This window comes from Salvelinus sp. IW2-2015, unplaced genomic scaffold (genome assembly GCF_002910315.2).
Source record: "Salvelinus sp. IW2-2015 unplaced genomic scaffold, ASM291031v2 Un_scaffold1739, whole genome shotgun sequence".
Classification (NCBI taxonomy): domain Eukaryota; kingdom Metazoa; phylum Chordata; class Actinopteri; order Salmoniformes; family Salmonidae; genus Salvelinus; species Salvelinus sp. IW2-2015.
Window position 1 is genome coordinate 305,379 of NW_019943123.1, and position 12,791 is coordinate 318,169.

General features: G+C 43.5%; 1 pseudogene; it reads right to left on the reverse strand.

Annotated features, from left to right (window-relative positions):
• LOC112071841 (xanthine dehydrogenase/oxidase-like) overlaps positions 1 to 7,935 on the reverse strand; it is an 83,678-nt pseudogene extending 75,743 nt beyond the window's left edge.
• Between the last annotated feature and the right edge of the window lie 4,856 nt (positions 7,936 to 12,791).

The window sequence follows — 12,791 nt, forward strand, 5'->3', positions numbered from 1 at the left end:
AAGTGACCAAAACATCAAGCCGAGAGCATGAGGAACTGAGAAGTGGTCTGTGGTCCCCACCTGCAAAACCCATACTTATTGGGTGGTGTCTTGCGTAAATTGCCTATAATTTCAACCTTTTGTATTCCATTTTGCACAACAGCATGGAAGATTTTTGGTCAATCAGTGTTGGCTTCCTAAGTGGACAGTTTGATTTCACAAAGTGTATGACTTGGAGTTACATTGTTGGGTTGTTAAGTGTTCCCTTTATTTTTTTGAGCAGAGTATAACTCTTGTTGGGCTTTAGCTATCCAGCTGGCTAAGTAATTTATCAAATTTCAACTGGACAAAGAACTGGCTTTTTTGTTCACTCGCCGGTTCCTGGAAAGGACAAGGACTGTGTTGGGAGAACGGGACATGAATGTTCAGAACACATAGTTGCCTAAGAGACGTTTTCCAGAACCACGGCTGAAAGTTGTGGTGTGCTTTTGGCGATCAGCGGACTGAGGCATCATTCAGGTGTGTTGTACGCTTTCAGCCGTAGAGGACATAGATATGTACCTAGAAGCAGCTTCTTCAGAAGATGGTGAGTGTGCCTCTCGTGACAGAGCTCTTGCCTATGTCAGACTGACTGTTTATCAAGGCTCCCTCCAAGCCAACAGACTAAACGCTCGGTTCAAACCAACAGACCGAAAGCTCCTGGTCAAACCCAACAGCTCCGGTCAAAGCCAACAGACCACAAGCCTCCGGTCAGCCACAGACCAACAGCTCCGGTCAAGCCAACAGCTTCTGGTCAAGCAACAGATGCCGGTCAAACCAACCAGACCAGCAGCTCCGGGTCAGCCAACAGACCAGCAGCTGGCACGCAACAGCCAAACATCCGTCAAACAAAACCAACAGCTCCGGTCAACCAACAGACCACACAGCTCCGGTCAAGCCAACAAGACCCAACAGCTCACTGGTCAAAGCCAACAAGGCACCAACAGCTCCGGTCAAGCCAACAGACCAACAGCTCCGGTCAAGCCAAACAGACAATCAGCTCCGGTTCAAGCCAACAGACCAACAGCTCCGGTCAGCCAAACAGACCACAGCTCCGGTCGAACGCGGTCAAGCCAACAGACGCAACAGCGCCGGTCAAGCCAACAACCGAGCAGCTCCGGTCAAGCCAACAGACCACAGCTCCGGTCAAGCCAACAGACCAACAGCTCCGGTCAGCCAACAGACCACAGCTCCACTCAAAACCCAACAGACCAACAGCTCCACTCAAACCAAACAGACACAACAGCCTCCCACTCAAGCCAACAGACCAACAGCTCCGGTCAAACCAACAGCTCCGAGTCAAGCCAACAGACCAACAGCTCCGGTCAAGCCAACAGACCAACAGCTCCCCAGAAGATGAAAAATGTTACTATCTAGTTACTTCCATCAATTTTCATTCATGCTTTTGACCTACTGTATATATTTATTTTACTGTGTTTTGGAATCATATTTTGTCAATTTAAATTATACTCGCATTCAGACTCTTTCTGCCAGTTGTACAAAGTTGTTGAAGAACAGCAAAAAAAACAGAATATCGTCTATCCCACTTCTCATTCTCTTTGATTCAAAGAATCGAGTACACTGCAGTAGTTCGTTGTCAATGGTCAAATTAATAAATAGTAGAACTGCCAGATGTTTTGATAATCATGGTATATTGATGACTGTTATACTGATAGTTACTCTACGTTTTTAAATCTCTATCTTTTTTTGGGGGGGGGGTTTAATATGACATTTCATTGATGAAAGCATAGAATTCACATGAATCAGTTGAAAGGTGGATGCAGGGAGGGATTGAACTCACGTCTCCAGTGGGGAGATTTGTGCCAGAAATGTTCCCAGTCAACCATGGCTCTGCACACTGTCTATTGAAGGAGTAAACTTACGTTGACATTCTCCGTCAGTGTACCCTTTGGTCTTTACTCCGTTGGTCAGGCAGCAGCCGTTTTTCCTTGCCCTGCCACCACAAACTTCCTCTCCTGTGGCACACACACACACACACACACACCACACACACAACACACACACACCACACGATTGGAGAAGAAATTATGGAAGTGAAAGCAGAAGAAAGAGGAAGACGATGATCCTTTTCATCCTCAGGATGCTGCATGACACTCAGGGGTGTGTTCGTGTGGTCTTACTTTGGTGAACGTCTTGTACCCCTCCAGAATTGGTCTGTAACCAGACAGCGACACAGGTTCCCTGTGGGGACAACAACAGTACAACATTACCTGGCTCAAAACCTGTCTTGATGTGTGCGTTTCAAATGGGTCTAAATGTCTAAATTGTACATTGGTGAGTTTTTGGCAGGAACACTAGTTTGTAGGGTTGCACAAATTCTTATAACTTTTTCCAAAATGTCGTGGTTTCGAAAAATGTGTGATTGGTTTTTGCAACCTAAAATGTTGAACCCAATTTACCTTGGATAGGCCTCCTCTATGTCGCCATGGCGAGGTGTAGGCTGGTTCCTGAAGCAGAGCATACATAGGACATGACGATACCTGGGGTACAGAACCCACACTGAGAACCATGAGACTTAGCGATACGCTCCTACACCACACAGTACAGAGAGAAAGAGAGCGAGAGGAGAGAGAGAGCGAGAGAGAGAGAGAAAGAGAGAGAGCGAGAGAGAGAGCGGAGAGAGAGAGAAACTTACGGAAAGTTCTGACTATTTCACAGACTCAGTGAGCATTGCTATTGAGAAAGGACGCCGTAGGCAGACATGGCTCTCAAGAGAAGACAGGCTATGTGCACACTGCCCACAAAATGAGGTGGAAACTGAGCTGCACTTCCCTAACCTCCTGCCAAATGTATGACCATGATTAGAGACACATATTTCCCTAAAGTCCACACAGATCCATAAAGAATTAGAAAACAAATCCAATTTGATAATCTCCCGTATCTATTGGGTGAAATACCAACAGTGTTGCCATCACAGCAGCAAGATGTGTTGCCACAAGAAAAGGGCAACCAGTGAAGAACAAACACCATTGTAAATACAACCCATATTTACGTTATTTATTTTCTTCTTAAACTACTTTGCACATAATATGAGATTTGAAATGTCTTTATTCTTTAGGAACTTCTGTGAGTGTAATGTTTAATGTTAATTTATGTTTAATTTTACTTTTGTTATTATGTACATAACTTGATTTAGCAATGTTAACATATGTTTTTCCCATGCCAATAAAGCCCTTGAATTGAATTGGATTGAATTGACAGAGAAAGGGGAGAGAGAGAGAGACAGTTAGGGGGGGGAAGGAAGAGAGAGAGAGAGGAGAGAGAGGAAGAGAAAGAGAGAGAGAGGGAGAGAGAGAGGAATGGAAGGAGAGGAGAGAGAGGAGGTGAGAGGAAAGAATGGGGAGAGAGAGAGAGTTAGCGGGGGGGAGAGAGAGAGAAGAGAGAGAGAGAGAGAGAGAGAGAGAGAGAGAGAGAGACAGAGAGAGAGACGAGAGGGAGAGAGAGAGAGAGAGAGAGAGAGAAGAAGAGAGGGGGGAGAGACACAGAGGGAGGACAGAGTGTTGGCTGCAGTGTGTATACGTGAGCCATGCGGTCTAAGACACTGTTCTTACCCTGTACAGGGTGCAGTTCCCTGCCACGCTGCCGATGCCTTCCACCTGGTGACAGCACAATGATGGAGAGAACACAGAGGCCAGACACCCATTCACCGAGAGGTGCACTGGAGGGTTAAGTTAAACAGTCCTCCTCTCAACACACACATGACACTCAAGTACACACACACAACGCACCACACTCTCTCACGCAAACACACACACACACACACACGACACTCAAGTACACACACACACACACTCTCACACAAAACATGCAAACACACACACACGGACACTCAAGTACACACACGCACACACACACACACACGACACTCAAGTACACACACACTCTCACACAAACATGCAAACACACCACACACAGATTGCTATGTGAGGATACAGCACTCTTCTGAGATGGGGCTGATATTTGGAGAGCATCACAGTACAGGCTCCACATCCTCCCTCTGCACAGCCCAGCTTAGTACCTGTCAAACCCACTGGTACACACAGTCAAGGAACAACTGGATGGGGGGGATAGGTGAGAGAAATAGAGTGTGTGAGGGAGGGAGGGAACGGAAGGGGAGAAAGAGAGAGATGAAAAGAGAGATAGACAGTCGGACCCAGGAGTTCTCCTGGAAACAATAACTTGACCTAGGAGTTGTACTGGAAACAATGACTTGACCCAGGAGTTGTTCCTGTCAGTTGTGTGTTGATTACTCCTGCATCAGCCAAGCTGCTTTTTCCTGGTTGTGTTTATTTAATTATATTATTCAACCTTTACTTTATAAGACGGGTGATACGTCCCCCCAGGGTCCACAACTGTGATGGACCAATATTTAAAACTGTTCAGTACATTAATCTACCTCTCTGACAAATTTGGTGCTTTTATCACGAAATGAGCATTAGTTATGGAAACATCATTTTAGCTCTGTGTATAGAGAAAGGACGGTGACATAACAGTCCATGTTATTCATTAACTTACGAATGTTCAAACCTTTGGAACAACCAATCCTCTGGCTTCTCTTCAAAACCCTTCTCTCTCTAGCCCTGCAGACTAGCCCTGCAGACCAGCTAGAAAAGTCATCTCACTGTAGACCAGCTAGAAAGGTCAAATCTCACTGTAGACCAGCTAGAAAGGTAATATCTCACTGTAGACAAGCTAGAAAGGTAATATATCACCATTTCCGTCATGCTTTGTTGAACGTTGTGAAATATTGTCTCTACTGTCTATTCAGAACACTTAGCCAACTGGCCAAAGTTCTGCCCCCATAAAACCCCAGAGAGAGTGAAAGTTCCTACAAGACAAACAACTGAAAGCACAGAACATTAAAAGCACGCATGACACAATGGGGCATTTTCCCCCTCAATATTTTAAGCGAATAAATGAAATACATTTATCAGGTGTGTGTGTGAATAGCAGAGGAAATATATATATATATATATATACAAAACATTGCCCACAAACAGAAAAAATTGCCCGCAAAAAAATATATAGGTCTGTTAATACAGGACTAGTAAAGACCCAGTGCACTACTTTAGTGAAGGAAACATTAAATTATGTTTTTTGTATTCAGATGTATTCAGATTCAGATCAGGGGATCCTGCAGCACCCTCAACACCTCTACATCCCAGGGCTGTGGTACTAAATCAGTACCCTCAACACCTCTACATCCCAGGGCTGTGGTACTAAATCAGTACCCTCAACACCTCTACATCCCAGGCTGTGGTATAATCAGTACCTCAACACCTCTACATCCCAGGCTGTGGTACTAAATCAGTACCCTCAACACTCTACATCCCAGGGCTGTGGTACTAAAATCAGCACCCTCAACACCTCTACATCCCAGGGCTGTGTACTAAATCAGTACCTCTCAACACCTCTACATCCCAGGGCTGTGGTACTAAATCAGTACCCTCAACACCTCTACATCCTGTGGCTGTGGTATTAAATCAGCACCCTCAACACCTCTACATCCTGTGGCTATGGTATTAAATCAGCACCCTCAACACCTCTACTTCCTGTGGCTGTGGTATTAAAACAGCACCCTCAACACCCCTACTTCCTGTGGCTGTGTGTGAGTGGTATTTCAGGATACACTTTCTCCTGAGGTATGTCAGCAGTGTCATCTCTGGATCCGCATGCTTCTCTGTTATCTGGAGAGATAACATATATAGTATGTATATCATGTTATACATGTACACATATATCAAATATATAGAGTACCAGTCAAATGTTTTGACACACCTACTCATTCAATGATTTGTCTTCATTGTTTATTATTTTCTACATTGTAGAATAATAGTGAGGGCATCAAAACTATGAAAAAAAAACACATATGGAATCATGAAGCAACCAAAAAAGTGTAGAACAAATCAGAATATATTTTAAATTTTTGATTATTCGAAGTAGCCACCCTTTGCCTTGATGACAGCTTTGCACACTCTTGGCATTCTCTCAACCAGCTTCATGAGGTAGTCACCTGGAATGCATTTCAATTAACAGGTGTGCCTTGTTAAAAGTTTAAAAAGGTTTAGCCAATCAGTTGTGTTTTGACAAGGTAGGGGTGGCATATTTGGTAAAAGACCAAGTCCATATTATATCAAGAACAGCTCAAATAAGCAAAGGGAAATGAAAGTCTATCATTACTTTAAGACATGAAGGTCAGTCAATCCGGGAAAATTTCAAGAAAATGTCTTCAAGTGGAGTCGCAAAAACCATCAAGCGCTATGATGAAACTGGCTCTCATGAGGACCGCCACAGGAAGGAAAGACGAAGAGTTACCTCTGCTGCAGAGGATAAGTTCATTAGAGTTACCAGTCTCAGAAATTGCACCCCAAATAAATGCTTCACAGAGTTCAGGTAACAGACAAATCTCAACATCAACTGTTCAGAGGAGACTGCATGAATCAGGCCTTCATGGTGAAATTGTTGCAAAGAAACCACTACTAAAGGACACCAATAAGAAGAAGAGACTTGCTTGGGTCAAGAAACACGAGCAATGGACATTAGAACGGTGGAAATCTGTCTCTTGGTCTGATGAGTCCAAACTTTTGAGGTTTTTGGTTTCCACCCGACGGTTCTTAGGTGAACGGATGATCTTTGCAAATGTGATTCCCACCATGAAGCACGGAAGAGTGACGGTGTTTTGATGGAGACACTGTCTGTGATATATTTAGAAATCAAGGCACACTTAACCAGCATGGCTACCACAGCATTCTGCAGCGATACGCCATCCCATCTGGTTTGCGCTTAGGCTGGCTGTGTAAGGGCTTTTTGACCAAGAAGGAGAGTGATGGAGTGCTGCATCAGATGACCTGGCCTCCACAATCACCCAACCTCAACCCAAATTAGATATTTTGGGATAAGTTGGACAACAGAGTGAAGTTAAAGCAGCCAACAAGTGCTCAGCACATGTAGGAACTCCTTCAAGACTGTTGGAAAAGCATTCCAGGTGAAGCTGGTTGAGAGAATGCCAAGAGTGTGCAAAGCTGTCATCAAGGCAAAAGGGTGGTTATTTTGAAGAATCTAAAATATATTTTGATTTGTTTAACACTTTTTTTTGGTTACTACATGATTCCATGTGTTATTTCATAGTTGTGATGTCTTCAGTATTATTCTACAATGTAGAAAATTGCAGAAATCAAGAAAAACCCTTGAATGAGTAGGTCCAAATTGTTGACTGGTACTGTATTTCCCCACATAATCATATACTCTGATCAGGTAATTTGTTCTTATGGCGATAAATTAGAGTAAAATTACTGAGAATGAAGAAGTATGATAATAAAAAACAGTCCATAGTGTTATACATCTTTAGCCATTACATTTCAAATGCAACAATTATCAAATGTATAGATCTTTAAGCATAGTCTCAATAAAGTGTTAGCCTACCAGCCCATCTACCATTTTGAGTGGCTTACTGACCAACTATTGATCAAGTTGACTTGAAAGAAAAGTAGTGAATCTTACCTTTTTTCCATTGACAAAGAAAACAAGTTCATCCGCGCTCATGTTGTGATCCGTCAGTTTATTCCTGTTAGTCTGCTCTCCGTAGGTCAGGTCGGACATGTTTAGGCTAGTGGTTTGCGCGCTCTACTGTTGTCAGTGAAGACTGCTACGTTATGGTGTGACAACGACTATATTCATTCAGTCACCCTGTATCACCCTGTATCACTCTCTCGCTCTCTCTCTCTCTCTCTCTCTCTCTGGCCCTTTTAAAGTTGAACTCCCTACGTCCGTCTGTCCCTTTTTACCTCTATATCTCTGTCTTTATGAAGATATAAGCGTCATAAAAGGATAAAGTCTCCAACTTTGGACTGAATATGAGGACGCCATACAGTAAAATCATGTGTCACACGGGATGTGAGGCGGGAGATGACATAAGACAAACACATGATAGCATGTTATTGATTCTCGATTAGCCTTGTGGTCACGCATGGTGAGTAGTGTACTCATGAGGTGGCTGTCTGTCACTGACATTCCGTCCTGTTTTTCTTTTGGTGTTTCAGACCAGACACTTCTTAATAAACATTCACTAACACTAAAAAAAGAGCTAGGCTTGGCCGTGTGAGACAGCTAGAAGTATGTAAAACACAGGAGAGATGCCAATGCTAAGATTAAGACATGGTGTATTCTTTAAAATAGATTAAATTGCAGACTTGTTTACGTGCTGCTGTGCGTTTTGTTACTAACCTTACTTTGRTACCTGACAACTTTACGGTTTTTACTTTTTAATTACCGTTTATTTTTAGTTTTTCCCTCACTCAACTTTTTCACTCCGGACGCTTTATCTGGACATGGTTCGTCAGGACCTCCACCAGCCGAAGCTAAGTAGTAACATTAACATGATGCCTTCTAYTTGCAGTCGCTGTACTCATAATATASAGGAGAACGATCGCCTTACGGTGAGGATAGCTGTGCTGCAAGCCCAGCTTCAGACGCAATCGTTAGGCAAGGGTAATTTCAGTGTAGGAAAGGATGAAACAGCYTCTGTGCCACCAGTAAGTACAGATAGTAACGTTAGTATAAATCCCCCGCACAGTCCCCACAGCCGGACAACTTTCTCATGGCTTCTGGAGGGAAATGCTGTWGGAATGCTCAACCGGTGTCGCTCATTCAGCCGACAGAAACTTTCAACCGGTTCTCCCTACTAAGCAGCGAGTCAGAGGCCGAGCCTACTCTGGTCTCTCCTCCACCCGTTACCGGGTCTGACCAGACCAGACACGTCGCGTGCGCGAGCGTCGCAAAATAAATGTAGAAATCATTATTCAATTATTGCAGGTGCCAACGAGCGTCTGCTATTTCTGACGCAGGTCGCGCTGCAAGTCCTGCCTCTCCCGTCTCCTCATTGGTTTATAGAAGCAGGTACCCACGTCTCCTCATTGGTTATACCCACGTGGGTGATTGAAAGACCAACAGTTTTGCAGGTCATCTGGTAATACTATGAAAGTGTAGATGCCAATCACCATATCAATTCAAAGATGAAAAAGCCTGGATGGAGGAGAGATGACTAGAAACYATTCGGTTGGCCGTTTTATGTGTGGATTAATTGTCGGAGTAGAGGACCTTGTGTATTTCAGGTAAAATAACACCTCAATGTTTATATCCCAGGACAAATTAGCTAGCAACAGAAAGCTAGTTAAATAAGACAAATTAGCTAGCAACAGCAAGCTAGTTAAATACGACAAATTAGCTAGCAACAGCAAGCTAGTTAAATACGACAAATTAGCTAGCAACAGCAAGCTAGTTAAATACGACAAATTAACTAGCAAGTGTAAYCTAACTAGCTAAATTACCATACATGTTTAATGCTTTTCGACCTGTCCCCAAATTAATGTCATTGTTTCAGAGTTTGTTTTGATATTTTAACCTGCATGTCGTGATCGCGTTTGGTGTGGGGGGGGCAAAATACATTTATGCACGATAGCGCACGATGGCCCAGGCGCGCAGCCGGTTTGGGTTTATGTTAGATTTAAAAGAAATCATCCAGCGATCATACACTGTTTACCAGGGGGCAGGGCTACCGATGTTAAGGCTAATCTGAAGATGGTGCTGGCTAAAACTGGCGAGTGTAGGGTTATTGTTATCAACGTCGGCACCAATGATGTTAGTATGAGACCGTCAGAGGTCACCAAGCTCAACATAGCTTCAAAAAGGTGTGTTGGCATCGAGCAATTGCCCCGGGCCCCTCCCAGTTAGGGGAAGTGATGAGCTCTACAGCAGAGTCTCACAACCCAATCGCTGGTTGAAAACTGTTTTCTGCCCCTCCCGAAAGATAGAATTTGTAGATAATTGGCCCTCTTTCTGGGACTCACCCACAAACAGGACCAAGCCTGGCCTGTTGAGGAGTGACAGACTCCATCCTAGCTGAAGGCGTGCTCTCATCTTATCTATGAACATAGACATGMCTCTAATTCCTCTAGCTCCACAATGAAATAGGGTGCAGGCCAGGCAGCAGGCTGTTAGCCAGCCTGCCAGCTTAGTGGAGTCTGCCACTAGCACAGTCAGTGTAGTCAGCTCAGCTATCCCCATTGAGACTGTGTCTGTGCCTCGACCTAGGTTGGGCAAAACTAAACATGGCGGTGTTCGCCTTAGCAATCTCACTGGAATAAAGACCTCCTCCATTCCTGCCATTATTGAAAGAGATTGTGATACCTCACATCTCAAAATAGGGCTACTTAATGTTAGATCCCTCACTTCKAAGGCAGTTATAGTCAATMAACTAATCACTGATCATAATCTTGATGTGATTGGCCTGACTGAAACATGCTTTAAGCCTGATGAATTTACTGTGTTAAATGAGGCACCACCTCCTGGTTACACTAGTGACCATATCCCCTGCGCATCCTGCAAAGGCGGAGGTGTTGCTAACATTTACGATAGCAAATTTCAATTTACCAAAGAAAAACAATGTTTTTGTCTTTTGAGCTTCTAGTCATGAAATCTATGCAGCCTACTCAATCACTTTTTATAGCTACTGTTTACAGGCCTCCTGGGCCATATACAGCGTTCCTCACTGAGTTCCCTGAATTCCTATCGGACCTTGTAGTCATAGCAGATAATATTCTACTTTTTGGTGACTTRAATATTCACATGGAAAAGTCCACAGACCCACTCCAAAAGGCTTTCGGAGCCATCATCGACTCAGTGGGTTTTGTCCAACATGTCTCCGGACCTACTCACTGCCACAGTCATACTCTGGACCTAGTTTTGTCCCATGGAATAAATGCTGTGGTTAATGTTTTTCCTCATAATCCTGGACTATCGGACCACCATTTTAATTACGTTTGCAATCACAACAAATAATCTGCTCAGACCCCAACCAAGGATCATCAAAAGTCGTGCAATTAATTCTCAGACAACGCAAAGATTCCTTGATGCCCCTCCAGACTCCCTCTGCCTACCCAAGAACGTCAGAGGACAAAGATCTGTTAACCACCTAACTGAGGAACCTTGCGCAATACCCTAGATGCAGTCGCACCCCTAAAAACTAAAAACATTTGTCATAAGAAACTAGCTCCCTGGTATACAGAAAATACCCGAGCTCTGAAGCAAGCTTCCAGAAAACTGGAACGGAAATGGTGCCACACCAAACTGGAAGTCTTCCGACTAGCTTGGAAAGACAGTACCGTGCAGTATCAAAGAGCCCTCACTGCTGCTCGATCATCCTATTTTTTTTTAAACTTAGTTGAGGAAAATAAGAACAATCCAAAATGTATTTTTGATACTGTTGCAAAGCTAACTAAAAAGCAGCATTCCCAAGAGAGAAGAGAGGATGGCTTTCACTTCAGCAGTAATAAATTAATGAACTTCTTTGAGGAAAAGATCATGATCATTAGAAAGCAAATTACGGACTCCTCCTTTAAATCTGCGTATTCCTCCAAAGCTCAGTTGTACTAAGTCTGCACAACTCTGCCAGGACCTAGGATCAAGGCCAGGACCTAGGATCAAGGCCAGGACCTAGGATCAAGGCCAGGACCTAGGATCAAGGGAGACACTCAAGTGTTTTAGTACTCTATCTCTTGACACAATTATGAAAATAATCATGGCTTCTAAACCTTCAAGCTATATACTGGACCCTATTCCAACTAAACCACTGAAAGAGCTGCTTCCTGTGCTCGGCCCTCCTATGTTGAACATAATAAACGGTTCTCTATCCACCAGATGTGTACCAAACTCACTAAAAGTGGCAGTAATAAAGCCTCTCTTGAAAAAGCCAATCCTTGACCCAGAAAATATAAAAAACTATCGGGCCTATATCGAATCTCCCATTCCTCTCAAACATTTWWWAAAAAGCTGTTGCACAGCAACTTCCTGTCTTCCTGAAGACAAACAATGTATACGAAATGCTTCAGTCTGGTTTTAGACCCCATCATAGCACTGAGACTGCACTTGTGAAGGTGGTAAATTACCTTTTAATGGCGTAGGACCGAGGCTCTGCATCTGTCCTCGTGCTCCTAGACCTTAGTGCTGCTTTTGATACCATCGATCACCACATTCTTTTGGAAAGATTGGAAACCCAAATTGGTCTACATGGACAAGTTCTGGCCTGGTTTAGATCTTATCTGTCGGAAAGATATCAGTTTGTCTCTGTGGATGGTTTGTCCTCTGACGAATCAACTGTAAATGTCGGTGTTCCGTTTTAGGACCACTATTGTTTTCACTATATATTTACCTCTTGGATGTCATTCGAAAACATAATGTTATCTTTCACTGCTATGCGGACGACACACAGCTGTACATTTCGATGAAAGATGGTGAAGCCCCAAAATTGCCCTKGCTAGAAGKCTGTGTTTCAGACATAAGGAAGTGGATGGCTGCAAACTTTCTACTTTTAAACTTAGACAAAACAGAGATACTTGTTCTAGGTCCCAAGAAACAAAGAGATCTTCTGTTGAATCTGACAATTAATCTTGATGGTTGTACAGTCTTCTCAAATATAACTACGAAGGACCTCGGCGTTACTCTGGACCCTGATCTATCCGAGCAGCTAACCGATCGCTGCAGCTGTACATAGTCCATCGGTATATAGCCCACCCAATTTACCTACCTCACCCCCCCATACTGCTTTTATTTATTTACTTTTCTGCTCTTTTGCACACCAGTATCTCTACTTGCACATGATCATCTGATGATTTATCACTCCAGTGTTAATCTGCTAAATTGTAATTATTCGATTTATTGCCTACCTCATGCCTTTTGCACACATTGTATATAGATTC